General features: G+C 34.1%; 1 protein-coding gene across 28 annotated transcripts in view; it reads left to right on the plus strand.

Moving 5' to 3' along the window:
- The window catches only part of ZBTB20 (zinc finger and BTB domain containing 20), a 771,855-nt gene that overhangs the window by 36,557 nt on the left and 708,805 nt on the right, over positions 1 to 26,493 (plus strand). For 4 of the 28 annotated variants that reach the window (XM_087861252.1, XM_087861263.1, XM_087861250.1 and 1 more), the window contains exon 1: positions 5,074 to 6,294. The exons of the other annotated variants lie outside the window; for them this stretch is intronic. The gene's annotated coding sequence lies outside the window, so the exon portion shown is untranslated. Of the gene's footprint in view, positions 1 to 5,073; positions 6,295 to 26,493 lie in introns of those variants that run through there. 28 annotated transcript variants of the gene reach the window in all.

Raw genomic sequence — 26,493 nt, forward strand, 5'->3', positions numbered from 1 at the left:
AAATTACAACAAAATTGTAATTCAGACATTAATCTATGTTTCTTCTCCATATGACCATATTTCTCCTGTATATTTGTGGAAAAAGGTGATTGACTAATATCCATATCTGAATAATTCTGTGTTAAAGATACTTTTGACTTTTGCTATTCATCATTCACCATTTGTTAGCCACTATTCACAGCGCCGCTGGTCACTCCTTGGACTCCCGTCTCTTCCATTAAGAGGCTTCTATGTTTATAAGAGCTACGTATGGGTGATTTTATGGCATACCTTCATTTTTCCATCATTGTACTCCTCATTACACTACTAAACAAAGCCGTACAATATATCAAGCTTTCCAGAAGGTTTTAAGAGAAGACTTGCATCGCAAAAATGTGAATATCTTGTAAGTTAATATTAGGCATCACTGTCTTAAAAAAAATCTTTTGGCCACCTTGATATTGGGAATTTCTCACTGCCCACCTTTCTTTCTTGTCATTCTCCTTTCTTCCTCCTCCTCTCTTATCTCTATGCTCCCCTACCTTCAAATTGTTACTAATTTCTTACGCAGCACACTTTGACCCCACAGGAAGAATTATTCAGGTCCCACTTTCTGAACCTAACCAGCTTACCAAGGTATTTTTCTTCAAAGGGGACAGTTCTTCTCCTATGGTGAATTTTAGGGCCAACTTCCAACTTAAACACTTTTGCAATAGAAGTGAAAGAAATAATGGGTACATGAAATGTGAAGGCAAACTGAATTTTCTTCTCAGAGATAATGCAAATTAAAATTCTGCTAGCTATAGGGCAATACTTGCCCCCCAACATTTTATTATGAAATTTTTCATACACAGAAAAAAGTTTAAGAGTATTAATTTTTGGTCTGTTAAAACCATTTTTGTTTTTCACAAGATCTTAAAGTAAGAATATGCTTTATATGTAATTTAAAAAACATTTAAATGCTATTTAGAGGTTTATATCATCCTTAAAACTCAAATTTATTAAAGTTTTTAATTAACCAAGTTTTATAAATTCCATGTATTATTGCTTCTTTCATTTGTTCATTCATTCCTTTCATTCCTTTATTCATTCATTCAAGAAAACTCTATTGAGCTTTAATTATGTTTCAGGTATTCTTCCAGATAGTAGGCTGTCATGACTTAATAAATAGAGCCCCTGTTCTAGTGGGTCCCTCAGTCCAGTGGTAATGGGAGGCATATTAAAGGACAGATGACTATAGATGGTACTGCAAAGGGCATATAAAGGTACTCCCAGTGATGTAGTTTTCATGTAATGTTTTTGTGTTGTTGTTTATAACTTAAGTATTTGTTGACTAGAATTGAAATGCATTCTTCCCACGTAAGGATCATACTACTGGCCTACTATTGGTAAACTATGATTTATCTACAATCTCTTCTAGTTTTCCTTGGGACTAATGGGATACAATTTTAAAACAGATAACCCAAATTAAGGATATTACCTAATTATGCCGCACAGAATTGACTTTATGACAAAGTCAGTACTTAGTATAGCACTTACTCATTTTGATCCATTAACCCCAGTCTTTGCTTTTCCACCCATGTGCTGGGGCTGAAACTCCTGTTCTGTCCTTCATTGCAGCATCACTCTTTTTTTTTTTTTTTTAACTACTCCGCTTTTTTCTTTTGGGAATGTTCTTATGAACAATCTTAAACTATTTCAACATTTTCTTCTGTTTAGCCTCACATGATATAAAAATATTAATGATGCCTGAAAAAGGACTTGGCAAAATTATATTTGGGATAGTGGTAAATGCTTTTGAAATTGGTTGACTTTTTTTCTTTCCAAATTAAAAAAAAAAAAAAAGATTCACCCTTCGTGTACTTTGGGAAGTATTCATTTGACAAAGTACTCTATAACTCTAAAATTAATGACATTTCACGTTCCACGTTAATAGCTATCACTGATTTCCACAATCATTTAAGATTTTTATGTACTGTGTATTTGTAGAAGACACTTTACTAGGCACGTTGGGGGCAATGGATAAAATGGGCTCAATTGGACTATAAACCACACTGCTAGAGAATAAACTATTTGTCTCCAATCTAACCTCAGTACCTCCCCATGCTCCACATTTGTCTCCAGTCTAACCTCAGGACATCCCCCTACTCCTTGCGCTCACGCACATACACATCTTTCATAAGCCACATATTGAATTTAGGTATTTATATTTATTTTGTTGGATTTCATTTTTAGCTTTCTGAGGGAGAAGCACAGAGTTTAAGGTACTGCATTACATGGCATATCACATTATGGAGTGGCAAGATTATTTGCTTACACCAATATTGTTTACATGCCTGTCTACCACCAACCTGTGGAGTCTTCAAAAGCATGAACTATGTCATATGTTTTATCTTCTCTTTCACCCCAAAGTATTGTGAATGGCACATAATGGGCACACAATCCACGTTTCGTTAATGCACAAAGATCAGAGCAAGGGCAAATTCTTTCTTGCAGAATGAGTCATTAGTATCAACGTGTTCAGAATATATCTCTAAATAATTCAAAGTTAAAACCAAGTGTATAAAATCAAATGATGGTATTATTCAGCATCTCTTACAAATCATTTATAATTGAATCCTTGCTTTTTCCATGCTTTTGTCAGGCTATTGGGAAACAAGATATTTTTTATTTTATTTGATTTATTATTTATTTAGTTCTTTAAACAATTATTTGCATTAGTATTAGATACTGGATACTTGAACTAAGGAACCTTTAAGGACTATGTAGGTTTTTTTTTTTTTTTAATTTTGTTTGTATTTTTAAACACAGGGCATTTAAACAAATAATCTATGGGAACTATATATTATGCAAGTAGGCTTTATACATTGATAGCTCTATTGATTATAGGTTGTTTTTCAGTTCAAGCAAATGGAAGCGCATATTTATGGAAATTTGGAAACAAAGGTGATTGAATGGAGTATGTAAACTTTTAAATAGAGTTGCTAGACTCTAACACTAAATGTATTGAGAACTCTGTAAATTAGAAGAGCAAATTTGCACTATACCGTATTAGTAAGTGAGGTATGAGAAGTCGTCAGGATGTGTTCGGTTTGACTTGTAAGCACAGAATCTTATGGATAGATGGGACCTTATCTGTCATTAGATACTGGGAGAGAATAGGGTGCAGGGATTAAGCACATGAGCTCTAAGCCAGACAGGCTGGGTTCAAATCCTATTACTGCTATGCTGTGTGACCTCAAGCAAATCACTTAACCTCTCTGTTTCTTTACCTTAGAGTGCCACTAAAAATAATCTCTACTTCATAGGGTCACTAGGATTTAATGAGTTAATGAAAAGTACTTTGAAGAGGGCCTGGCAATAGTAAGCACCTAAGCATTAGCTATCATCATCATAATTATTATGTTATCCACTAAGTTCTTTCCTTTTAAATTTAATTTTATTATTTTTTTATGTGAAGAAATGAAAACTCAGGACGGTTACATGGCTTGTGCAGGGTATACAAACTGCTTGTGGCAATGCTTTGACCAAAACCAGTTTTTAACTCCCACTAGGATCTTTCTACCGGATGAAATTGCCCCATGGCATATCAACATACAAAACCACTTAATTTAATAACTATAACTTCCGGAGTCTGATGGTCAATTAGGATTATTGTTTCTGATAGTCAATTAGGATTATTGTTTCAATACATGTGTCTCCTGTCCCAGCAAGAAGAGTGTATCTTGAACTCTAGAAAGTACCAAGAATGTGCCACTTAGTGTGCTTGGAATCTAGTAAAGTGTGCAGGTACAGAGAAAGCGTTGAGGTGTTACGCATTTTTCACTAAGCCAAAATATTTGTTTTTCTTTTTTAAATTCAGCTAGCTAGTTGTTGTTTAGAAAAGGTGAATAGCTTTCACGGTCCTTTACATTCCTTTTGACTCCTGCTGGTAGAACTCAAATAATGTCTTCTTATTCTCCTTGGGTTAAAACAGAATGAAACAAAACAAAAATACCTAGAACCTTATTTTAAAAATCAGGACATAGTAATATCTAATTCGAATTAGTCTGTCAAACTGTGAGGCTTGTGTGCTTTTTTAAGTGGCATTTTTCTTCAAACATTTGAATAAGGCTTTAGAGAAACAATAGGGCAATAGTAGAAAAACAGAACTGCCAGGCTGAGCAGTAAGGGGCGAGATGCATGCTGGTACCTCAGGCACACTAAGTGTATTTTAGAAAGGTTTTTCTTAAGACGTGTGACCCAAAGCATATTCCCTTTATTTTATTGCATCCCCTTTCATGTGTTATCTGTCCCCTCTTTATTAAGCAACCATCCTTGAGGGGGGTAAAGCACTATTGCAGCACCTGAGAATTTGGAATTAGTGGTTTATAATGAGAGTAGAGGGTTGGAATCTTGGTTTCCTACTAGAATTTTCCCAGGACATTTTACGCAACGTGTGGCTAGACATCATCTTCTCATTTCTATGCTATAGGTTATCTACTCTTGAAACAGCTAAAACAATACTGATCTCTGTTCTGAGCATGACCCAAGATGTAACTGATTTTCTAAAAGATTTTTGTGAGTCAGGTGAAGATATAGTTGATCTGTAAGTTATATATTGAAGTAATTAAGTTATATTTTATTAACTGAAAACTGGCTTTTAAGGGAAGGAATTAATGCTTATATAATACAGTTTTTTTAATGCAAAGGAACACATTCTAATGTTTGAAGTATGGTAAAACACTAAACCATATAAAAGGGATGATTTTAAAATTAATACACTTAATATACAATTATTGGTGCTCAGATTCAGGGTTTGAATGGGTCAGATGCATTCATAGCTTTCATTTTTATGTAAATTTTCTTTAGAATATTTATCCTCTATTGTGATGTTCCTAAGTCCCGTCTAAATGACACACAGCCAAACTGTACAGAAATATTTTAAGGAAGGTGGTTGTCTAGGTAGACAAGCAGAGTCTAGTTTTAAAAAATTGGGGGACAAGAAGAGCTTGAAACTTGTTCTGTTTTCTGATGTTTGTAATTCCGTAGCTGCAAATATATCACTTATGGGAGAGAAAGGCACCTGGAAGTGGGGAAAAGGGGTGGGGATCACGTGATGTGGTGGGGAGTGTAATACCAGCATTATTTTGGTTCTAGCAAATGAAAAAATGGTTAGAGGTATCAGACAAAGAAAAACAGGTTTTTTTTTTTTTTCCTTTTAAGGGAGGTTTATTTAGAAGCATTGATTAATTTTATTTTCCCCTCCTAATAAAAGAACAAGGGGTTTCTGCTATGATTTCAGACCCATATTCTCTGAAATCTTGTCCTGCTTATGACAGAAGCTTCTTACGGGATTTATTTTTGTTGTTGTAACATTATCTACTATATGCATTGCACCTGTTCACACAGAGTACATTGCATTGTGATATTTGTACAGATAGATGCTTCAAATAAGAAACCAATCTGTCTCTTCTAGAGTACTAGTCTATTAGTTACTTAATTAAACTTAATTCTGTTTTTGTCTGCAATTTTGCATATGGTCTTGATTTATTTACTGAGCAATGATTTCTTCTTTGCAGTTATCAGTTTTGTCTGAGATCAGTTTTCCTATTGTATGGAGTCTTTCTTTCAGAGCCTCCTTTAAGACTGCCTCTGACTTTAAAATCATTACTAGGCTTTTGTCAGAGCAGATTTGTTGACACTCTCTCACATTAAAAAAAAATTTAAAAGATTGCACAAATAAGCTATGCATTGCACTATTTCCTGCTAATATGCAAAAATGTATTTATGATAATTACATGTACTGTGTGCCAGAACTGAAACAATACATTCCTCATAATGGAGCATAAATAAAGAAGGTGGAGCCAGCTGCTCTTAAACTGTTTATTTGCAAGCAGTAATGATATAGAGAATATACCTTTTTCACTCTGTTAGTCTGGCAATACTGAACCTGTTGCTGCATTAGACGAGTTGCCTTTTCCTGGATAGGGGAAGGAGGGCTGTCTGCTGTCTGGTAGGAGGGCTTTGTCTGTGCCTTTCTCTCTCTGTTTCTTTCTGTTTTTCTTTCTCTCTCCTCCTCTTCTCTCTCTCTCTCTCACTCGCTTGCTCTGTCTCTGTCTCTCTCTCCCTCTTTGCCCCCCCTCCCTCTCTCTCTTGCTCTCTCTCTCTCTTCCCGTCTCTGTGGTTTGTAAGGTAGGTTGCAGTGTGTGTATATACACAACATCAAGAGCAGGAAAATGGACTCATTAGGGAGGCAGGCAGTCATTACCACTCACACTGTACTTCCAGGGAGACACCGATTATGAGAAGAGAAACTCAGCGCTGGGGAAGAAGGTAGGGCAGACAACTTTCATAAAAAAAAAATCCTGCTTCCTCAATCCCCCCTCTACCTATCATCTCCTTTAGCCCCCAATGCTTTTATTCTTTCTTCCTTGAATTTTAATTTTCCAGATTTAAGTTTGACAGAGCTGTTGCTAGCTTAAAATTTGGAACATTTATAGGAGGCCTAGCCTCTACTAATTTTCTTCCTACTTATTTAAGGGTGTGCCCTTGTGATTCAGTTTAATTACTTTAAAAATAATTGCAAACAAACCTATTTTTCTCACTAAAGTACCAAATAAATCAGTATCTTTCACTCTTTTATAACAAACCCCTCCGTATGTTTGTTAGTCTCTTTGCTTTTCTTGTCTGTTTATGCAATTCCATCTGTCTGTCTATATATCATGTTGTCCTTATTTATTGCTAACTGGGTTTTGTTAGTTATGTGCCAATGAGTTTTAGCTGCAGTGCCAGTGCGGGTATTACTAAAGTGAGACTCTTGTTCTTTGTTTTACATTCAAGTTTAAAGTCCATATTTACAGTTTAAATCCTTCAAGCAGGTTGAGTACTTTTTGCCAGCATATTTATTTGATGGCATTGGCTGTAAAGTGAGGGGTAGTCACTGAGGGTGGGTAAGAATCTAGTAATTATTTTTATCATCACACACTCTTCTATATTACATCTGGGGGGTGGATTTTAAAAGGAACAAGGTACTCTTGTTTTGTAACTTTTATTTTGCAGATGGACTTTTGCATTTATAGGGATATCACTGGGATTAGTAAGAATGCAAACTTTCTTAACAAACAGTTTTTATCCTAGCACAGTTTCTTTTTAGTATGTTACTGTTTATTTATGCTTGGGGAGGGAGAGGTGGGGGCTGGCCATCTTTTTATGAAGTGGAAGCTATGAAGTGTATCAGGCCATCTTATGCAACAACTGCAAGTATTCATTTAACATTTCGGGGACTATAAATAATGGATTTGTTATTTCAAACATAGTTCTGAGGTGCTTTGTTTTTCCTTTATTTTTTTTTTCTTTTTTATGGTGGGAAAAGTTGCATTTCACAACTAGCTGACATTGTTGAACAGTTTTCCCAGAACAGTGTTCTTCGAAATTCAAAGGAGTAGTTAAATAGGTCCATTCGAAATGGACTCTTAATGGAGTTTTATTTGGATTTGTCGGAAAGTAAAACTGCCATTCATTTGATAAAAATTAAGTCAGATAGTAAGATATGCAGATGTTTTGAGCATATACAGGAGGAATGATAAAAAATGGATGCTGATCTATAGGGATCTTTGATAATAACAATCACCTTTTTCGTAATAAATTATTTATTTAATAGAAGTGGCAGACTTTTTTTTTTTTTTAATTCCATTAGGCCTCTCTGACAACACAAAGAAGTCCATAAAGCAATATTCTTAAGCCACCTGGGACGCTAGAGCAGATTCCCAAACATATTCTCAAGGTTCAGACCTAGTAAAATGTTTATTAAAAATCCATTATTCCAAGAGGGTGGTGAACTTTTGCTGCTAAAAGTCTTTTTTTCCCCTTTCTTTTAAAAAATTTATTTGGAGACTTTTAATTTGCTTCTATTGCCTAAAGTGTCTTTTAAGCTGGAAAGGACAGCTTTGACCAAGAACAGAACAAATACTAAGTACACTCAGGTCCTGTCAGAGATTTTTCTCCCTCAAAGATCTAAAGGGAAACTTTTGGGGGAGTCTAATGAAAGCGTGTGTTAATGTGGGTACATAGTATATGGTATTTCAAATGTGATTTTCTCCATTTTAAACTCTTGACCCCAAAATTTGTTTTAAAACTAACATGTTAAAAGTGTACATGTCTCATGCACCTGTCATTTTCTATATTAACGTTGTGAGGACTATCTAAAATTCTACCCTTGTTTTCAAAAGAAATCTTTGATGTATCTCTTGATCAACAATTCTCTTTTTCTGTATACATGTACATGTGGGGATATCTATATGCATATATGTGAATGTATGTATATATTCTCACACATGTATGGGTAAAGAAATCACAGATTCTTTGCAGATATGTCATTTAAAAAAATTTCATGTTAAGCATATTTATGTTAATGAGAAACAAATAAAAAATGAAGAGGCTTTTAGGAGAAGATGAAAATTTCTTTTAACCTTCTAGAAAGAATAAAAGAAAGTAAAAATTTAGTCATATTTATGGTTGGCTTGATTTTTAGAATATGTATATTTTTCTTTTGCATTATAATTCTTAACCTTCAGTAGATTTAAAATATTTTTAGTATGAAGAGTAATCTTGGCCTCTTTTGGGAGGGACTGTCACAATCTAAATACTGCAGGACATTGTAAAATGTGCATAAGTAAACTTATAGGGCTTTGGGAAGCTGAAAGGCTTGTGTCACAGGAGGGCTATAGTGTGCCAGAAAAAGTCATTAACTAGCCTCACTGCTTATGGTGGGCCTGTCCTATCAGCACATGAATTCTTTTGAGAGCCCCGAAGTCTTGGTCAGGTCACAATGGGTTTCATTTTAATATTGGAGCGGACAGTTATCTAACTCACCCACATGAGGAAGTGCTCTAAAGCAGTTATTTCATGCTTTGCCATGCCCTGTAGCTAAAACAATTTGGTACTGAGTGACGTGTGTGTGCTTTTTAACTTCTATCCGGTAAAAATCAGCTTTGGCTTCTTGAAAAGGACCAAAACAGTGGAATAGCAAGACAGTATAATTCAAATGCTAAGCATATGCTGGTTTAAACTTTTTTTTTTTAAGTTAAGGGAAGAATTACTATGATTATTTTTAATATAAAGACTATATGGTAATTTCCTGGATTTTACTAATTAAGATTTCAAAACTTGCAGATACTTTTCTTCTTCACATTTTTCTCCAGAAGCCTACATTCATCAAAAGGATCACAGCTGCATACTTTCCCCTGAAATGTGAACAAATAAATGGCATTCCTGTTTATTTATCTATTTTTGAATTTTAATGATTAGTCCTTGTGCTAATTAACAAATTCCCGTATTCATAAAATCTGGCACTTCATAAATATCCAATTGTGTGATTATCTACACATGTCCTGGCTTTCTATAAATATAGAAATTATCAGTGGATGTGTTCATGGCCTTGCCCAAGCCTGAGTAGGGGCTGGCCATGCTGCCATGCAGGAAACCAAGTTCAGACCCTGAGCAAATGTATTGTCCCAGGGCCTGGCAAGGTGTGTGGAAGTAGCATATTGCTACTATTGCTAAGTAGTGACCCTTTCTGGCAAAGGAAGGACTGATGTTGACATTCTTTGAATGCTGCTAGTTCCAGTCTTCTTCAGTTCTAGGGGTAGCCTCTTTAGGTCTAAAAGTTGATAATGGATATTAAAGCGGACTTGCCTTGGAGGCCACTTTAGAAATGTATTTTAACAAACTACATTTTTCAGGGGAATATATACTGAACTTGTACGAAAGAAGTAAAATAGTATGTACATCCCAAGTTCCTTAACCAGTGAGAATCTTATTAGCATGAAAGGTTGCATAGAGCTGAAAAGAAAATCTGAGTATTTTTGTTTGTATGGCTGTGTTTAACTATTGTAAGCAAATTACAGAAGTCAAATATCACAATAGGAATAGTTCATCTTCATCAAGGACAATAAACACTAGCAGTTGAGCAAGTGCATACATACAAGAGTTATTGTTAAATTAGAAATCAACTCTTTTAAATGATTTTTTTTCATATTGTATAAGCTATTTTAGAACCTCATACAATCATTAGGTATTATTTATAATGATTCAGGAGTCATCACTGGCTATTTCTTTGCTCCAAACTTTCAAATCCCGTTTAGGATTCCTAGGTGTTTGGCAAACTTGAAACTTACAATTTTCTTTCAAACTTATGTTTCATACATTTCCAACTCTTAAATAATTTCTAGCATTTTGCAGAATCCTCTGAGATTATAGTCAATGTCAAATAGCTAGTAAAATCCTTTTAATTCTTTATCAAAAACCCAAGGGCAATATCTATATCTAGAAATTCTAGAGAATGCCTGAATTTGTGTATTTTCCGGTAACAGTTATTATACATTTAATCATCAAATAACATTGATGCCAATTACATTTACTGTATCAAAATTATATTATTTGAACTCTTTTACTTCTGATTTCAACAAAGGCAAGCTTTTGAGGCTGTGGGAAGAAATAATGCCATCTATCATTACTGTCATGTATGTAGTAACCACTATAACAGATGTTGGGAACAACATTCAAGGGCCCATAAGAAAAAAGGGCTTTTCTGCCACTCTAGCTGTTCAACTGTAATAATAATTAAGTGGTGTGCAAATTATGCTCAACTTTGGCTTCATAACCTGTCATCTACTCTAGGATCCAGCCTTCGGTGATTCTACAGTTCACTTGAAAGTAATCAGCTTGAGGACATGGTGCTTGCCTTTATGGAGTCTTTTGATACTTAAGTGAAACTCCAGCCGGGGGTGTTTTGTAGTTCCATTAACCAATGCGATGCTTTTATACCTGCTTTAAATCAGGGAAAGTTAACTACTGACTTCCAAATAAAAATATTGGGACAAGGAGCAAGGGCTGAATTCATTGGCCCACCCAGTTACTAGATGGAAACTGAAGATATTATTATTAATTTCTGAATATTCAGTCTTATCTTTGAAACTGATGGAAAGGGTGGTCATTATAGCATAATGTGTTTACCTCCATGATATCAGAAGTAATTTAGCATTGAATACCTCTGTGTCTCAAGGTATGATGAATTTAGTGTACATATCTTATGTTATACGTGTAAAATGTTAAGAATTTATTTGAAAACTTACAATATTAAGAAACTAATGTAAAGATTTGCATTCAATACATATAAAACTACTTAATGGAATTTGGAGTTTTTGAAAATTAAGTAGATTTCCAATAAATTGAAACAAAAAATGGTAATAATTATGAATTTTATACATAATGCTATTGTTCTGTTCATCAAAAATTCTTAATCTAAACTTTTTAAAAACCAGGTTTGAATTTAAATTATTTAAATTTTAATTCTAGCTAATGGTTAGAAGCCTTTAGTTTTTTACTAAATGAGCCTGGATATTTGCTATTTTTACCTTTCCTTTCAGAAATGTTCTCTGAATTACTGTTGTAATCAAATTGTGATTTGTTGTTGGCAAATTCCTTTTATAGCATGAGCTTCTTTCCAGTAAATGAAATGCAACTGGGAGAAAATTAAAGCAATGTTGTCAGTTTGCTCAGGTACCAAATTAAAACTTAGAAAAAACTTACTAGCAGGAAACTACAAATGTTCTAGGCTATGTAATTTTTCTGGTAGATGGATGTATGTATATGAAGACTGTATGGCTACTATTGCAAACAAACAAAAACACCAAAGCATTTAAACAGTGAAAATGTTATCCTCTCTTTTATGTTTAAATAGGAACTAGACAAATATAGTTGCAAGGGTGGCTTTATACTCTTGGGTTTTTTGTTTTGTTTCATTTTGTTTTTAAATACTGAACACACTACAATGACTTTTGGACTGGTAGTTTGGGTCTGCATGTATTTACTGATGTCTCCATCTTCTTAGTCAAATGCACCTACCACCTGCACTTTAGGTTGGGTCAAAAGAGCTGGAACAGTTCTTACTTTATCTAGTTCCTCAAATCAACAGTGGTTTTATCACCTCCCCTCATCTGGAGAGGGGAGAAGAATAGACATAATTGAGAAGCAAATAGAGACAAGAATAAAAGTAAAGCTGCGGGTGGAGGGGTAGGTGCTTTTGAAGCTTCTAAATTTATAATGAAAGAAGAAGACTTTCTTCCCAACCCCCAGTAGAAGCCATCTGATCTGTCCAACAAAGCACTCACTACCGTCTTCCTATACCTCTTGACAGTAGGTCTGTTAAATTCCTCCTCCACTCCAAGATAGATTCCAAAGGTGCCACCGAAAGATCATATAAGAGGAAGTCATAACATCTCACATTTCTACTGTATTCACTGCCGGGATTTCTTCATACCTTTTGCCTTTGAAGCCTTAGGTTTGGAGTTGTGAGCAGATTTTCATAGTTGGTGGACAGATTTCATTTGTTTTGATAAGAAGCCTTCCTAACAAAGCATTCCCAAAGCATGCGGCAAAACAGCATCATGAGAGTTTAATTAAAATGGATGAAGTGATCGACTGTGTAAGTTTGTGTGTGTGTGTGTTTCCTCTCTTAAAATAAAATGAAGTCAAATACTTTTTATATAAAACAAAACAAAAAACAACTCTAAACTTCCTGTCAGGCTGAATGGATTTAGGTTTCTTTTTACAAAATGGCTTTCTGAAACCATTTTTCTCTAGTGGGTTTGACCAGCACATTCTACTCTATTCCCAGCCCACTTGCTACTTTGCTTTCTAAATGTTGAATGAATGTGAATAATTTGTTAGTTAAAAAAAAAAAAAAAAGAAAGAAAGAAGCATGTTCTTATAAGAGGCTCAGAATATATCCGTGAAGGTGTATTAGGACTTATATACAATAGCTTCAATCCTATCAACTTAGCATGAAAATATATGAATAAAAGTTTTGGAAACTAATTATTTTCCTAGTATGTTGAGAGAAACACTATGGTGTGGTTAAAAAAAAAAAAAAAAAAGCACTGCCTTGGAGAACAGGAGGCATTAATTAATGCCAAAAAGGATTTAAAGTGGTTAAATCTGGAGGCCTGGTTTCTAGTCCTGACTATAATGACTTTGAATAAATCATAATCTCTCTGTTCCTCAGATTCCTTGCTTATAAAATGAAGGGAAAAGCTCCTTTTTAGATTTTCTTTTATCTTAAAGAATGTATGATTTTATTTTAAATAGCTATATATGTAGGTAATTCTGCTTGCATTTTCTACCTATAAATCATAAACATCTGGAGAGAAGGTTAGGTTGGTAATGATGGAAGAATAAAGGGATTTTAGTTGATCTGAGAGAGCACATGTACTTTATATTTTTGGTCGTTGTTGTCTTTAGCTTAAGTGGATGTCACAATGCATTATTAGGTCTATTTAATGATTGAATGAATGCAATAAACCCCAAATTGCCATTTGTCAGACAAAGTAACATAATTGCCTATGGTTGGTTTGATAAAGGGGCTGCTTTTAACTGAGTGAAACACTATGGTTCCATTCCTCTGCTCTGGCCACTAGATGGAGAGGTGGTCCATGTCCACGGTCTTGCCCATGGTAAACAGTTCACTTCTGACTTTCCACTGGCAGAGGGGCACTATATTCCTTTGGACATTTCCATGAACACGCAACATGACACTTTGCAGAAACCATCAGAGAATATGTTCTCTTCTGTACAGGCATCATGTGATATTCATGAAATGTAAAACGATTTACTCCTTCCTCAGCCACCGTTAATGCTGGTAAACCAATGAGAAGGCCAGTAATACCACTCTGGTTTTAGTTGTCACCGTAGGGCCTTTTGCCTCTTTCCAAATTGTCCATTTAGAAAGGGCCCTGAAATGAATGTCAGCACGACAGTGCCACCTTGTGTCCCTGATGCATGAGCCAGTAAAAAGGAAAGAACAGGACATTTGCAAACATTTGGCAAATTGTTTCAAGCTCTGCTTTTGCAGTAGCTGCACAAAAATCTATGTTTTGGTGTGTTTGGCAATTCTTACTACCCAAGGAGAAATTAGGATGTGTGCACTTTACACCTTCCTTCATCCCACTGTGTATTAAAAATACTTAAAAAATTACAGGCACAAACAGGGATGTGTTTAGTTGGAATTGGGGATGAAGAAGTCAGGGATTGTCAGAGATATTCGCCTAATCTAACCACTTAGAAAGCCTTCGGCCAATCATTCCAGACAGTGAGGTGCTCCTTCTTGCTCATTCTTAGAGCAACTTTTATATGCTCTGGTAATATCACTTTCACATTGTATTGCTTATAATACATTTTTGTATTGTTTTGTCTTGTTTGTAAGCGTATCTTCCAGCTAAACCATGAGCTTCTCAAGGATAGAGTCTGTGTCTTATTCATCCTTCTGCCTCCAGAACTTTCTGTGGCATTCAGCCCAGAGGAAATCTGATGTTTGAGATCTGAATGAATGATTATGTCTGGCTGGTTTTAACTTCTTATTTGTTTTATTTTTATTTTTACTTTTTTGGTTTTAAATGATATTAGGGCCTTTTCTCTTTGGAAAAATACTTCTGATACCAGCTCCTCTTCAAATTTCCCTTTACAAATTTACTTTCTCTCACATTAAAATGACTGTTTCTGTTTTTGATTAAGAAGAAATTGCATTGCCTATTCACAAGTGTATATTGTAGTTGACTCTGGGGTAAAGATACTTAATTTCTAGTTTTAGCTTTATAGCAAATTTGCTATGTTATATGGAGTAAGATACTTAACCTTTCTGGGTCTGTTTCCCATGCATAAAACAAGCAGGCTGGACTAGTTGATCTTAAGGTACTTCGGACTCAGGGTTTTTGTAGGGGTTGGACACATGTTAGTACTACTCTAGCTGTATATTTGGTTTAACTGTTTTTAAAGTACCACGATAGATGAAAATTAAATGGCTAGCCTTTGAAAGTGCTATTTGATATTCCAGTTTTGGAAGAGGAAATTAAAGCACAGAAGTTTTTCTTACAGAGGGCTGAATTGCAAGTAGGCAGGGCGAATTGTAATTTTTTGTTTAACTTTTTTGTTTATTTGATTTTGATTATTTGAGCTACACTTTTCTTCTATCCTTTATCCGTAAAATAAATAAATTACAATAACTTTATGCTTCGATATGGGTCTATAGACTATTTGCAATTTAAAGACTCTTTCATGCTATTTTGAATTTTTTTTTTAGTAATACAAATGAGTACTAAATTTTAAATTTCAGAATTTTTGCGTGGAATTTACATCTGGAATTTCAGTCCATGTATTACCCCAAACAGCAGCAAACACCAATCAGACTTTGGGCAAGTTGCTTCAGCGTTTTTGCTTATTTGCAGAGAGGTAGTAATAAATATTACCCTTCATATCTACCTCACAAGGTAACTGTGAGGATGAAAGGAATTCATGTATATGGAATTTCTTCATAAATAGTAAAGCCCTATACCAATATTAATAATATTTATCATTATTACTGTTCTAATTAAAGGAGGATTGGATAATAGAAACCTAAGTCAAAGCAAAAGCACACAGATGAATTTTTAAAACACTGAAACTAATGGCATCTCTTAGTTGGAGTGTTTCTCGGTGATTGTAGGCTCTGGAAATAGATGTTATGTTTACCCAATTACCTATATTTTGGTTTAAAAACCTGTAATAATAATAATGATAGTGTTTATGAATCTAAAATTCATGTTTTCTTTGGATAGATTTTTTACCTATCATTCATAAGTTCATTTTTGATGGTGATAAATTTATTAAAATAGAAGGGAAAAAATTTAAAATAACCAAATAGGATGAAAAATTTTATATACCTTTTTGATATTGTGGTATTTCACTCCAGTCTAGTGGTTTTTTAACTTTAGTGTACTCTAAAATTACCTCGGGTATTTGTTACAATTCAGATTTCTAAGCTCCCTAATAGGTGTGGGATGGAACTCAGGCATCTTGGGTTCTACATGGTTCACACAGGTTAGAAAACACCACTTTCCTTGGCTGTTGTACATCATAATCAGCTGGGGGCTTTTTAAATGAACAGATTTCTAGCTTCTACTCCCAGATATCCTAAGTCGGAATCTTTAGATCTAGATTTGGGCATCAATGTTTTATAAAAACTACTTCACAGTTTCTAGTAAAATTGCAAAATCTGCTTTTGTTTTTATGGTATATTGTTCAACTATATTTACTGTTGCATCTGAGTTCACATAATTCACATTATTCCCTAATGAAATATAATCTCATTTGACATAGAAGGACAAAGTTGATTACATCTGTGTAAGAAAAGTTCAGCCTGGAAAAACAATTACCACTCTTGCCCCTATAACCCTAGAATTAAGGAAAAGAGAAGTTACTGAGCACCTTTCACCTAAGTTGCTTCATTTAGTCTTTACAACTCTGTTATATACATTGGTTTTCTGCCTCTGCTACAGACAAAAAAACCCCACAAAAAAAACACACACAAAAAACAATGAAGCTCAAGAGTAGATAGCCAGTTTCAAACAGCTGTTAAAAATCAAAGCTAGATTCAGAGCCTACACTCTTTTCTACTATATCATTATTTTCCCCTAATCAATAAATCTTTACCATATTCCTATTATGGTAAATGATAATGTCTAGCCTTGAGGGCCACAAAGTATATTACCAATATGGTATAATAATTATTACTTTCACCATGTAAAATAAATTGATATATATATATATGTGTGTGTGTGTGTGTGTGTGTGTGTGTGTGTGTGTGTGTGTGTGTGTATATATATATATATATATATATATATATATATATATATATATATATTTCTTATTCTGCCATTGAGAAATAACTTTTATCCGGAGGTAGAATTCAAGTTTTCTGAATGATCAGAAGGGGTCTAAGTAGTAATAATAATCATAATTATTGAACTGTTAAAGAACATTGTCTGTGGGATCTCCTTTAATCCCCATATCTTTGCTATGAGGAGTTTCTTAACCTAGTTTATAGATGAGGAAAGTCTGAATTGGGATGGTTAAGTGACTTACTGAAGATTGCAGTCCCCTAAGTGGCAGAACCAGGATTGAACTCTAGTTCAATCTAAATTTGACAGTAGTTGGTGCTCTTAACCACCGATAGATGTAATTTCTGACTGTACAGTTAACCTTCAGAGTCAGGCTGTTCCTCTGTTTGGTAAGTCAAACCACTAAATACTAATTAATCTTTGTGGGACTTAAATTCATTTCCTTTCTAGGGAACAAACCATTTGCCACACTTAATTAATCCAGTAATTTTTTTTTAAGTCTTATAAAGTTTGGTGTTAATAATACCTAATACTTTAGGGAAAATCCACTGAAGTGAACAATCTTTTGTTTATATTTTTATTTGAGAGTTGAAACTCTTTGATGGAACAGATTATTTGAATGAAAATTTTAATCTTATCTATTATGACATGCCATGAAATACAATAATTTCATAGCATAGCCATTGCTGTTGGTCTTAAAATTATTTATTTATATTTAAGGTCCAAAGCAAATGTAAATAGTGTCAATGCCACAGTGCTTCTAAAAATCGAAAAACTGATTCCTGAGTATTTTTGATATTCTTTTTTTTTAAAAAAAAGCACCTCATAGTATAAAATGACAGCCTAGGTACACAGTGTAGTGTACAAACTAATACAATTTGTCATTTACTAAGTAAATGAATTGTTAAAAATGTTACATATACATTTTTATAGATTTAATGATATTTTAAATACAGTAGAGGTATTAATAATTTAAAGGAGCTCTAAAATGCATTTTTAGGTGTAAAACTACTTATGATTTTATAAAGTTTAATATGCATATATTTGGGAGATATTCTTAATGCCTCTATGATTATATTTTAAAAGATATATTTTTTTAAAAGACCCACTAACCAGGGGATATAGTGTTGTTTTTAGTTGACTTTCCAGTTTATTAGAAATTTGGGTTCTATTTTAACTTTCTTCTCTAAGGGTGGTCTTTTCCCAAATGGCATTCTTTTAAATTCTATCAAGCAAATGAATGCTACCGTGAAGAAAGAAGGGTGAAAATATATAGTGAAGAAGGTTACCTATACTCCTTTTTCATATGTAGAAATTAAAACATGATTTTTTAGAAAGTCCCATTTAGCAGTAGAGCATAAATTGGAAAATTTGGTCAGTGATTTATTTAGACTCCACAGGGAAAATCCTGTAGGGTGTTTTTGAATATCCTAAATTTATTTTGATTTGAGACCAGCTTAAAGGGCATGTCTATCTTAAAACAGTTCTCCATTTTCCTGAGAAAAATTCCAGTGGAGCTAGTTGTGGGAGGTAATATCCCAACAATGAACCTTTTGGGGCCAAATAAGCAATTTCACACAACTTACTCCATCCCTTTCCTTAAACCAAAGCCTGTCTTGCCCACCGGGCTTGTTTAATTTTGACTGCTAATTTTATTTCTCTGCAGAGGCAAAGGAGACAGGAAAAAGGAGGGAAAATAACGGATGGCATGTGGGTGAGGTTTTGGCTCAGGGAATAAATTTTAAAAGATCCTAGCCAGTGTAGGGCTACAGAAAGCAGTTGGTGTCTGAAATTTACCCCTGTTTTACAGATTAGGAAATAGATGCCAATAGCGGTTAAATAAGTTGGCTAAAGTTACACAGTGGTTTCCGGTGTTGGAGTCCGTCTTGGGAACTAGGTTACTCATTGCTTCAATAAGACAATTGGTCAGTCCAGTATCTGTAGATCAAGATGTCCTTCTAATATCTCTATTCTCTTTTACTTTCCTCCTCTTTTTTGGGGGGGGAGGACTACTATTTTTTAACATCTAAAAAATTGTTCTGCTTATAATTTCAGGGTTAGAAGCTGGTAGAACAAATATATTTTGACTATTAAGACCATTTTGAACTAGCTGACCTGTAAGGGCGGTGTGTATCATGTCAAGCTTTCTGCCTCTACATTATTGGTGTACGTGGGTAATGAACATGGAACAGAAAAAAATGGTCTTAATAAATTAGTTCTGAGCTCAGGGCACACTTCTAAACATGTAAAAATGTGGTGGGCACCTAATAAAAGATAAGCCATTGTTTTTTTGTTTGTTTCTAGATTTACAAAAAAAAATTTGAGTAGATAGTACAGAATCTGCTTATTATTCCCCCTCCCAACCATGGATTCACCTTTAGTAACATTTACATTAATACAGTCCATTTGTTAAAATTAATGAAGTGATATTGATACATTATTATTAACTAATACCCATAGTTAATTCAAATTTCCTTAGGTTTTTAAAAATTATTTTTCAGTTTGTTTAAATAACAACAACAAAAAAGCAAAAAAAGTTTAACCATTTCCCCCCCATCCCCCACCTCTGGCAAGCTGTTCTATCTATAAGCTTAGTTTTGTTTTTTTAATTTTTATTTATTTATTTTTTAAAGATTTTATTTATTTATTTGACACATAGAGAGAGACAGCCAGTGAGAGAGGAAACACAAGCAGGGGGAGTGGGAGAGGAAGAAGCAGGCTCCCAGCAGAGCAGGGAGCCTGATGCGGGGCTGGATCCCAGGACCCTGGGATCATGCCCTGAGCGGAAGGCAGACGCTTAACGACTGAGCCACCCAGGCGCCCTGAGTTTTGTTTTTCTTAATTTAAAAATGTTTTTTAGATTCCACATATAAGAGAGATCATATGGTATTTATCTTTCTCTGTCTGACTTATTTCACTTAGCATAATGCCCTAGAGGTCCATTCATGTCTCAAATGGCACAATTTCATTTTTTTATGGCCAAATAATAATAATCCATTTTATATACCACAGCCTCTTTATTCATTTTCATCAATGGACCCTTAGGTTGTTTCCATATCTTGGCCATTGTAAATAATGTTGCAGTGAACATGGGGGTGCATATATCTTTTTGGATTAATGTTTTCATTGTCTTTGAATGAATACCCAGAAGTGGAATTACTGGATCATATTATGGTAGTTTATTTTCATTTATTTGAGGAACCACCATAGTGTTTTTCATAATGGATGTACCAATTTACATTCCCACCAACAGTACACCAGGGTTCCCTTTTCTCCACATCTTGCCAATGATTATTTCTATGGGTCTTTTTGATAATAGCCATTCTAACAGATGTGAGGTGATATCTCATTGTGGTTTTGATTTGTATTTTCCTGATGATTAATGATATAAAGCATCTTTTCATGTACCTACTGGCCATCTGTGTGTCTTCTTTGGAAAAATGTTTATATTCAGATCTGCCCATTTTTAAATTGGATTATTTAGGGTTTTTTTGCTTTTGAGTTCTTTATATATTTTGCGTATTAACCCCCTATCAGATCTATGGTTTGCAAATATTTTCTCCCATTCAGTAAGTTGCCTTTTCATTTTGTTGATGGTTTCCTGTTCTGTACAGAAGTTCTTTAATTTGACATAGTCCCACTTACTTATTTCTGCTTTTGTTGATTTTGTTTTTGGTGTCACATTAAAAATCATCACCAAGACCAATGTCAGAAAGTTTACTGCTTATGTTTTCTTCTAGGAGTTTTATGGTTTCAAGTCTTATGTTCAAGTCCTTATTCCATTTTGAGTTCATTTTTATGTATGGTGTATGATAGTGTCCAGTTTCATCCTTTTGCATACGTCCAATTTTCCTAGCACCATTTATTGAAGAGACTCTCCTTTCCCTATTATATATTCTTGGCTTCTTTGTCATAAATTAATTGATCATATATATGTAGGTTTATTTCTGGGCTTTCTGTTCTGTTGATCTATGTATCGATTTTTATGCCAATACAATACTGTTTTAATTACTATAGCTTTGTAATATAGTTTGAAATCAGGAAGCATGATGCCTCCAGCTTTGTTCCTCTTTCTCAAAATTGCTTTGACTATTCAGGGTCTTTTATGATTCCATTCAAATTTTAGGATATTCTGTACTTGGAATATGTCATTGGAATTTCGATAGGGATTACACTGAATCTGTATATTCCTTTGGATGGTATGGGCATTTTAACAATACTAATTCTTCCAATTAGAATATCTTTCAATTTATTTGTGTCTTCATAAGTTTGGAATATCTTTCAATTTATCTGTGTCTTTCTAAGTTTCTTTCATTCATGCCTTATAGTTTTCAACTTCTAGGTCTTTCACCTCCTTGGTTAAATTTATTCCAGATATTTTTTGTACAATTTTAAAAGAGATTGTTTTCTTAATTTCTCATTCTGATAGTTCATTATTCGTGTGTATTAACAATAGATTTTTGTGTGCTGATTTGTATTCTGCAACTTTACTGAATTTCTTTAAATTCGGACAGTTTTTAAAAAAGATTCATTTATTTATTTGAGAGAGAGAGAGTGCACGCAGGATGGAAGGGCTGAGGGAGAGGGAGAGAGTCTTAAGCAGATCACACTGAGCACAGAGCCTGATGCGGGGCTCAATTTCATGACCCTGAGATCAAGACCTGATCTGAAACCAAGAGTTGGCCATTTAACTGACTGTGCCACCCAGGTATCCCAATTCTGAGAGTTTTTTTGATGAAGTCTTTAGGGCTTTCTTTAGTGCTTTTCTATTGTGTCATCTGCAAATAGTGACAGTTTTACTTCTTCCTTTCCATTTTGGATGCCTTTTATTTCTTTTTATTGCCTCATTGCTCTAGCTAGGACTTCCGATAATATATTGAATAAAAGTGGTGAGAGTAGGCATCCCTGTCTTGTGATCTCAGTGGAAAACCTTTATGATGTTGGCTGTGGGCTTGTCATACCATATATTATGTTGAGGTATGTTCCCTGTATACCCACTTTGAGAGTTTTTTTTTTTTTAAAGATTTTATTTATTTATTTATTTGACAGAGATAGAGACAGCCAGCGAGAGAGGGAACACAAGCAGGGGGAGTGGGAGAGGAAGAAGCAGGCTCATAACAGAGGAGCCTGATGTGGGGCTCGATCCCACAACGCCAGGATCATGCCCTGAGCTGAAGGCAGACGCTTAACCGCTGTGCCACCCAGGCGCCCCCCACTTTGAGAGTTTTTATCATAAATGAATGTTGAATTTTATCAAATGCTTTTTCTGTATCTTTTGAGATGATCATATGATTTTAATCTTTTGTTACAGTTGTATATCACATTGATTTGCAGATGTTGAAATATCCTTGAATCCCTTGAATAAATCTCCCTTGACCATGGTGTATGATCCTTTTAATGTATTGTTGAATTTGGTTTGTTAATATTTTGTTGAGGAATTTTGCATCTATGTTCATCAGGGATATTGACCTATAATTTTCTTTTCTTGTGCCATTCTTGTCTGGTTTTGGTATTAAGGTAATGCTGGCCTTATAAAATGAGTCTGGAAGAGTTCTCTCCTCTTCTATTATTGGAAGAGTTTGAGGAGAATTGGCATTAATTCATCTTTGAGGGTTTTACAGAATTCACCAGTGAAACTTTTTCTGGTCTTAGACTTTGTTTCTGGGGAGGTTTTTGATTACTGACTTGGCCTCTTTGCTAGTAATGAGTCTGTTCAGATTTTTTATTTCATCATGCTTCAGTGTTGGTAGGTTGTATGTTTTTATGAATTTATCTGTTTCTTATAGGTTGCACAGTTTGTTAGTATAATTGTTCAAAAGTAGTCTCTTATGATCTTTTGTATTTCTGTGGTATCAGTTGTAACATCTCCTCTTTCATTTCTGATTTTATTTATTTGAATCCTCTCTTTCTTGGTGAGCCGAGCTAAAAGTTTGTCAATTTTGTTTATCTTTTCAAAGAGCCAGCTTTGAGTTTCATTGATCTTTTTTATTGTCTTTTTAGGGTCTATTTCATTTATTTCTGCTCTGATCTTGGTTACTTCTTTTCTTCTAATTTTATTTGTTCTTTTTTCTAATTACTTGAGGTATAAAGTTAAGTTGTTTATTTGAGACTCCTCTTGTTTCTTAAGGTATGCATTAATGCTATGACTTCCCTCTTAGAACTGCTCTTACTGTAGCCCATAAATTTTGATATGTTACATTTCCATATGTTACATTTCAGCTGTCTCATGGTATTTTTTTGATTTCTCTTTTGATTTCTTCTTTGATCACCCATTGGGTATTCAGTAGCATGTTGTTTAATCTGCAGATATTTGTGAATGTTCTAGTTTACTTTGTGTAATTCCTTTCTAGTTTCATACCATTGTGGTCAGAAAAGATGCTTGATAGGATTTTAATCCTCTTAATTTTATTAAGACTTGTTTTGTGTCTTAATATATTTTCTATCTTGGAAAATGTTTCATGTGTACTTGAGAAGAATGTGTATTCTGTTGCTTTGGATATGATGTTCCATAAATATTCATTAACTTCATCAGGTCTTATATGTCATTTATGGCTGATGTTTCCTTTTTAATTCTCTATCTGAATGATCTATCCATTGATGTAAGTGGGGTATTAAAGTCCCCTACTGTTATTGTATTGTTGTCTATTTCTCTCTTAAGGTCTGTTAATATTTGCTTTATATATTTAGGTGTTCTATGTAGGGTACATAAATATTTATAAATGTTATATTTTCTTGGTGGATTGACCTTTTTATCATTATGTAATGCCCCTCTTTGTCTCTTACTACAGTCTTTGTTTCAAAGTCTATTTTGTCTGATATCAGTATAGCTACTCCAGCTTTCTTTTAGTTTCTGTTTGCATGGAATATCTTTTTCCATCCTTTCACTTTCCATCTGTATGTGTCCTTATGTCTACAGTGAGTTTCTCGTAGACAGCCTATAGATGGGTCTTGTTTTTTTAATCCATTCAGCTACTCTGTGTCTTTTGTTTGGAGAATTTATTCCATTTACATTTAAAGTAATTATTGATAGATATGTGCTTATTGCCATTTTGTTAATTATTTCTAGCTATTTTTGTAGTTCTTTTATATTTCTTCTTCTCTTGCTCTTCCTTTTTGGCTTGATTTTTAGTTGTATACTTCTATTCCTTTCCCCTTGTCTTTTGTGAGTTACCATGAGGTATACATTTATGTATAGTAAATACACAAAAGATAAAGAGAAAGAAATCTAAGCATACAAGTACACCTATCATGATGAGCACTGAGTAATGTATAGAATTGTTGAATCGCTATAGTGTACCCTTGAAACTAATGTAACACTGTATATTATAATGAATTAAAATAAAAAAACTTAATAAAAAAAGAAATATAAGGATACTACTAAAGAAAGGCATTATTTTGTAAGTCCTAATTACAATTTATCATAGGATTTAAATGAACATATGCTACATTTTAATGCTTTTTCTCCTAAATTGATGTTAATATACGAATTTAGGGTGGAAAAGGGGACCTGAGTAGAAATATGAATCACAACCTTAGTCTTCCATATAGGGTTTATAACTGCCCCAAATATCTCCTCTGTTTGGACCCCATGGGAAAATTGCTTCTTGGCCCTAGTACTACTTTGCTGATATAGTGGGTATGTACTGAGTCAATTTCTCACTGATAAAATAAATATTTGCTTTAAAAATAGATAAAAGTTTTTTGATGTTGAGGTGCCTGTTGAGTATTACCAACTGCCTTTTAATGCCATTAATATGGTTCTAGATTCCAAACAAACTCAACTAGAATATGAGTTGTATTTGGTTATCTGCAACGAATTAAACAAGTATACAACAGAGCATAGAAATGATGTCATGATATCAGACCTGCTACAAACAGGGCCCAGTGCACTAACAAGTCCTGTAAATCTTTATTCAGAAATATTTAGGAGTTCTTCAGAATACCAATACCCCAGGGTAAGTAAGGTATATGTCCTTATGTTGACACATCCGCAGACTTGGGTTTTATTCTAAGAATTGCAGTTTGAAGTAATCGAGGTCAGAAGCAGCTACACATTTGATTCACCAAATGTGTCCTATCTACTTGTAAATAGGAGCTTATTTCCTTTTAGGGTCTGATAAGGTGGTTGTTGTTGTTTATATCTTAGTAATAAGAGTCTTTGGCAGCAGCACACACAGGCTAATTGTTAGAATATAAAGCTTTGTTAGAAATGGAACATAGGCTTTTGGAAATCGTCTTAAATTCACACCAATTGGCAGGAAATTGAATATGGTTCTCTAGGAAATATATCACAGAAGGCTTAAACTAGAAGTGGTTAAAAAAAACCCTTCTTCATAGACATTTAGTTATTTTCTACCCCCCCAAAAGTAATTTTTCTTTTATCTGTATCTTTACTAAGTCTTTAGGTGAAAGGGGAGAGTGGCAGCCACAGAATGACAGTGACTAGAAGTGTAAAATTATACTTAGTGGAGTTTGGATAATCTTTAGAGCACATATAACCCAGGATATTTATCAGTGAGCTAAAAGGGGAAATGCTGTTTTCAGCATACTGCAAATAAAATGCTTAATTAAAATTCCTTAAAAATATAATAACTTGTTCTTAAATTATTTTGCTTCTAAACAAATTAAAAGTAGAAAAAAAAGAAAAAGAAAGAAAGAAAGAAAGAAAGAAAGAAAGAAAGAAAGAAAGAAAGAAAGAAAGAAGAAAGCTGGTAGTTATAAATATTTTTTTTACATGTAGGTGCTTTTAATTTTTTTTTTAAATTGTTTTTATTAATTCCTAAATTTGAGTGAGAGGGAGATGGGAATAGATTAATTGCCATTTAAATATGCAGTTCCAGATTTGTAGTCATCCTTCTGAACCAGGATGGAAAGACTATAGAAAAAATTATAGTGTGGAAATTATATTTCATGTTGTGAGACACAAAGTCAAGAAGTTTTCTGTTCTAATAAGGTGAAAGTGGTTACCAAAGAAACAAAAGTTTCTTATCACTGTGCCTGAGGCAAATGTGGCATATTAAGCTTAAAATGAATTCTCCTCTCCTGAATGCACACAACTCTTATTAATGTCTTGGAAATTATGCACACATAGGAAAAGAAGAATAAGATTTTCTGGATACATTTGAATAAGCAGCCATTGGGGTGTAGGGGCTATCTAATATCTATGGATATGTTAGTGTCAAAATGGCCCCAAATCAATTTTTGCTATTTCACCATTCTTGGGTTTAACTTTTAGACTGAATGACTTGTTTTCCTCTTAAAAGAGGCCTTTCATTTAGTGAGAGTTAGGTTCCCTGGTGGCCCGAAAGAGTTAATGCAATTTCCAAGAGTGTCCAACTTACTTCCAGGGAGTAGTGCGTGCATGTGAGAGTCTGGCTCCAGGATATTTGTTCACATCCCAAAACCAATTTGGCACAACTTAAAATGTCTGCTAGGGAGAGGATTCAGAGTGTTGTTAGGCCACGCAATTAGTGCTTTATTTCATGAGCACCAAATTCACCCAGTAGTGTTTTGTTTTAAAGAAGAGCTTGAAATTCACAATAACGGGTTTCATTTATCAGAGCCATATGGGACTCACCATCTTTGGATATATTTGTAAGGCTTTCACAAAGAAGACTCCTTAGGCATCTCAGATTTCACGGATTGGAGGGCAATCTGGATGAATATCTTTTTTGGAAATGATGAACTATCTTTTTCATATGTAGTCTTCAATTTCAGTAATCCTTGAGAAGCTCAAGAATAAAAAATAAAACCAACAGGAAAGAGTTAAGTGAATCTCAGCTTATTAGCTTTTGCTGGAAAACAAAGGCCATAATTCTTAGAT

This window comes from Ursus americanus, chromosome 4 (genome assembly GCF_024610735.1).
Source record: "Ursus americanus isolate L20-20 chromosome 4, mUrsAme1.1.p, whole genome shotgun sequence".
In the NCBI taxonomy this organism is placed as follows: Eukaryota; Metazoa; Chordata; class Mammalia; order Carnivora; family Ursidae; genus Ursus; species Ursus americanus.